This window comes from Chiloscyllium plagiosum, chromosome 11 (genome assembly GCF_004010195.1).
Source record: "Chiloscyllium plagiosum isolate BGI_BamShark_2017 chromosome 11, ASM401019v2, whole genome shotgun sequence".
NCBI lineage: Eukaryota > Metazoa > Chordata > Chondrichthyes > Orectolobiformes > Hemiscylliidae > Chiloscyllium > Chiloscyllium plagiosum.
Window position 1 is genome coordinate 84,035,703 of NC_057720.1, and position 5,382 is coordinate 84,041,084.

The 5,382-nt window shown below is 41.9% G+C and overlaps 1 protein-coding gene across 3 annotated transcripts in view; it reads right to left on the reverse strand.

Annotated features, from left to right (window-relative positions):
* fam20b (FAM20B glycosaminoglycan xylosylkinase) overlaps positions 1-5,382 on the reverse strand; it is a 155,610-nt gene that overhangs the window by 110,198 nt on the left and 40,030 nt on the right. The window lies entirely within an intron of this gene.

Below are 5,382 nucleotides of genomic sequence, written 5' to 3' on the forward strand. Positions count from 1 at the left end.
ACTGCGACCCCTAGGTCTCATAACGGCACACAAACCAACAGCCACGCTCAGACAACAACTCACCAGAATGAAGGACCCGATACCCAACATGAGCACAACTAATGTAGTGTACAAAATACCATGCAAGGACTGTACAAAACACTATATAGGATAAACAGGAAGACAGCTAACAATCCACATACATGAACATCAACTAGCCACGAAACAACACGACCAGCTATCCTTAGTAGCCACACACGCAGACAACAAGCAACATGAATTCGACTGGGACAACACTACTATCATAGGGCAAGCCAGACAGAGAACAGCCAGGGAATTCCTAGAGGCATGGCATTCATCCACAAACTCCATCAACAAACACATCGACCTGGACCCAATATACCAACCACTACAGCGGACAGCTGAAACTGACCAACCGGAAGCAGCAGGGACAGACCACTATAAACACCGAAGGAAAATCAAAGAAGCGCTTCGCAGGAGGCTCCCAAGCACTGATGATGTCGCCTAGCCAGGGGACGAAACGTTTGCAACAAAAACTTCCAGCTCGGCGAACAAAACCATAGCAACAAGCACCCGAGCTACAAATCTTCGCACAAACTTCGATCAAAAACATATATCCAATGCTGCCCAACAAAGAAAATGGCAAACAACAATTGTATCTCAAAGAGCAAAAGCAGTCACCAGCATTATGTGCAAAACTGATCAACTTCCTCCACTGGCAAATTAGCAAGAAAACAAAACTAGAAAACAAAATTCAATTAAAAACAAGATCCTTAGGTTCTGGAATAATTATCACTTGTTTGAATTCTATCTGAAAGCTGACAGCTACATCCAGTGTACAATACTCTGAACTACACAATAGGTTGGCATGGTTAAAATTATTTGTTGCAACTTATGTCCAAGTATCCTTGAAATGTAAAACTTGTTATGGTTGTTAGAGCTTCACATGTAAGAGGCTAAAGAAGTTTTAAATCATTTTTAAAAAAATAAATAAGACTCTGCATTATAATACCCAAGAGAAATGGGAAAAGGATTAGGCCCCTTGAGCCTGCTCTGCCATTCAGTAGGATCATGGCTGATCTGGCATTCCTCACATCCAGTTTCCTGCCCTTTCTCTCTAACCCTCAATTCCTCTAAGTCCCTCTATATCAACATTAAATATACATAAGGAGTCTGTCTATACAGCTCTCTGTGGCAAGAAATTCCAAAGAATCCCATCCCTCAAAAGAAATTCCTCATGTCAGTCTTAAATTGGCATTCCTGTATTCTGACACCATCCCCTCTGGTCCTAGATTCACCCTTGAGAAGAAATATTGTCTGAGCATTTAACATGTCAAGTCCCTTAAGAATGCTGCATGTTTCAATGAAATCACCTTTCATCCTTACAAACTTTAGTCAGTGGAGTCCCAATCTTTGCCTTTGCTCATAAAACAATCCCTCCTCACACCAGGAATCATCCCAGTGAATCTTGTCTGAACTGTCTCCAATGAAATAATATCTTTTCTCAAATTAGAAGGCTAAAACTACTCTCAGCATTCCAGATATGGTCTTCCAGCACTTTGTACAGTCATTGTAAGACTTCCTTATTCTTTTACTCCAATCCTCTGTCTGCTAGCTTTCTGTATTTTGTGCTAGTGTATATTCAGGCTGTATCTTCAGTACCAAAATCATATTAGCAAAAAAACTCTTTGAATTTAATATTTAGGTTATCCTGATTCTATTTTAGTAGAGGGACAATAGACTTACAAGAAATGTCAAGGCTGTTGTTTCGAGTAAAAGAATACTAAGCTCAATTGGAAAAACAAAGAAATACTAGATGGAGGATTTAATAGTTATAGATCCTTTGGCTCCTTGAGCCTCGTCATTCACTGGCTTACTCAAATCATGAATGATCTGTGCCTCAAGTTCTTTCATTGCGTTTCCTTTGTAGAATTTAGTTAGTTAAGACCATCTTACCCCAGTCTCGCAAATTTCAATTGAATTAGCACACAAAAGTTTGAAGGGGTGTTCCAAATTTCTACCATTCCTAAGTAAATTTTTCACGTGAATGGCAAAGCTCCAACTTTATGCAAAGACTGAGACACTAAATTAGTGCACTGTATCTGTCATTACCAAGAAAGATGATGCTGACAAAAACGTAGTGAAAGAGCAGCTGCTGAGACAACCAATCGGTTAAAAATTAATAAAGAGCTATTAAACAGGCAGACTGTACTTAAAATATAGCAGGCAGAGCCAGATGATTAGGTTAGATTCCCTACAGCTTGGAAACAGGCCCTTCAGCTCAACAAGGCCACACTGACCCTCCGAAGAGTAACCCACCCAGACCCATTCCCCACTCCCTACTAATGCACCTATTACTATGGGCAATTTAGCATGGCCAATTCACCTGACCTGCACATCTTTGGACTGTGGGAGGAAACCGGACCACCCGGAGGAAACCCACGCAGACTTGGGGAGAATGTGCAAACTCCACGCAGACAGTCTGCCTGAGGCCGGAATCAAACCCGGGTCCCTGGCGCTGCGAGGCAGCAGTGCTAACCACTGATGGCATACATCCAAAGATCCTGAAGAAACGGAGTGTGGAAAATCTGTAGACGCTGATCATAATTTTGGAATCCTCCTTAGATTCAGGAATGGTCCCAAAATGGTTCGGCCCACGCTGTATGGAATCTAATCTAATCAAAAAGTGGAGAATTGAAAATGTTACACCTTTATTCAAACAGTGTATACAGATAAACCTAGCAACTACAAGCCAGTCAATCCAACCCCAGTACTGGGAGCTTTTTTTGAAACAGCAACATACGGAAAAGTGTGTGTTAAGCTTAAAAAGCCAGTACAGATTTGTCAAATTAAAAATGTTTAATTTTAATTTGCTTCAAGGTTTTGATATGGTAATAGAAAGGGTGATTATAATGTGTTTGATGTAGTCTATACAGATTTTCAAAAGGCATTTGATAAAGTGGCAAACAGAAAAACTGAGCAAAGTTAGGAGTCAAGATATAAAAGGGACACTAACAACATTGAGTGACAGGTAACAGAAACGTGGGCAAAATTTGAATTTTGGGGATGATACAAAATGTGGAAGTATTATAAACTGAGGACGATAATGTAAAACTTCTGAAAGGGACCTAGACTGTATGCCTTTATCTTTTTTCAATTTCGATGTGGATTTGAAAAAAACAAAAAGCTAGAGATATGCAACATGTCTAGTAGCATCTATAGGAAGAGAAAGAAAGTGAACATTTCAAATTTGGTGACTCCTCTGTGGTGACTGTTCGCTCTCTTTGATATATTGCATTACGATTTCATATGTTTCTTCTGAATGTACCTCCTTGGGTGCAGTCCAGAAAAGACATTTGATTTGTCTCTCTCTGAGCATAGTCTTTGACCTTCATTTCGTTTCCGTAGATTCCGAGTACATTATCTCCTATTGTTGTTTCTTGCTTGTTGTGTTCCGTAGGATTTCCTTCTGTCCTATACACATTTGTAATCTTGAACATTTAGTCCTAGAAGCAATTCCTTCGATAGGACTGTGCCTTCCCATCAAGAACTCAGATGGTACTGATTCACATTGTGATGGCGTTCCAGAGCACCACTTCAAGTTCTGCATTTTGTTTTCCAATCACAGGTTGTGGGTATTGCTGGCTAACCCAACATTTATTGCCAAACCCTAGTCACCATGGACAAGAGGGTGATGAGCTGTCTTTTTAAACCATTGCAGTCCGTGGAGTGTAGGAACATGCATAGCACTGTGAGGAAGTGAGTTACAGGATTTTGAAAGAGCGACAAATGTGTGGATCTTGGAGGGGAAATTGCTATGGTAGATGCATCTCCTGCCCTTGTCCTTTGAGATGGTAATAATTATGGACTTGGAAGGGACTATCAAAGGAGCTTTGGTGAGTTACTGCAGTGCATCTGCTAGATAGTACACACTTGTGCCATGGTGTGTCGATGGTGAATGATGGAATGTTGAAGCTGATGAATGGCTGGCCATCAAGTGGGATGCTTTGCCCCGTACAATGTAGAGCTCGAGTACTGGTGGAGCTGCAGCGATCTATGCACGTGGAGAGTACTCCATCACACTCCTGACTTGCACCTTGTACATGGAGGTGAACAAGGACAAGTTGAGAGATACTTGTTACAGAATTCCTATTCTCCTACCTGCTTTTGTAGACACAGTACTTAGACATTTTTTAAGATTGGTTCAGTTCAGTTTCTAGTCAGTGATAAACTCCAGGATCATGTTAGTAGGATGTTCAACAGTAGTAATGCCACTGAATGTCAAGGGGAAATAATGAGGTCTCTTGGAGATGGTTGTTAAATGGCACTGGTGGCACAAACATTAACTGCAACTCATCAGCTCAAGCCTGGAAGTTGTCTAGTTCTTTCTGCATATGGACACTGAATGCATCAGCATCTGCTGTGCCACGAATGGTGCCAGTAAACTTCCCAAACCTTTGACCTTAGGATGGACGGAAGGTGATTGATGAAACAGCTGAAAGCAGGTGGGTCCAGAACAGCTTTCAGAAGAACTCCTCCAGTGAGATGCTGAGACGATAGAACCTCAGCAACCACAATCATCTTTCTCTGTGCTACATCCCACGTATTTGCTGCCCTTGTACTTTGTGGTTTTGGAAGGTGCTGTCTAAGGAGTTTTGATTAATTTCTGAAGTATATTTGTAGGTGATATACACTCCTGTTAATGAGAATTCGTGGTAGAGGGAGTAGATGTTTGTGAATGTAGTGCCAGTCAAGCAGGCTGCTTTGGCCTGGATGATGTCAAGCTTCTTGTGCTATTCAGAGTAGCACTCATTCCAGGCAGTTTGCATCACAATGCAGACTTGTGCCTTATAGATGAAGAATAGGTTTTGGGGAACAAGGAGATGATTTAATCCTGCAGCATTCATAGCCTCTGACCTGCTTTTGTAGCCACTGTGATTATATGGTCAGTGCAGTTAAGTTTCTGGTCATTGGTAACCCCAGGATAGTGGAGGAATTCAGTGATGGTAATTCCATTGAATGTCATGGGACAATGGTTAGATTATCTAATACTGGAGATATCCATTGCCTGGAATTTGTATGGCACGAATGTCATTTGCCCTAAGTGTTGTTCGGAATGGGATCAGCGGAGAGAGGACAGTGTATAGTCATCAGCAGACTTCCCTGAGGCAAGGAATAGGGAGAGAGTGCAGTTGAACACGTGGCTGCAAGGATGGTGTAGGAGGGAGGGATTCAGGTATTTGGACAATTGGACTGCATTCTGGGGAAGGTGGGACCTGTACAAGCAGGACGGGTTGCACCTGAACAAGAAGAGCACCAATATCCTGGGGGGTAGGTTTGCTAGCACCCTCCGGGGGGGGGATTTAAACTAATTTGGCAGGG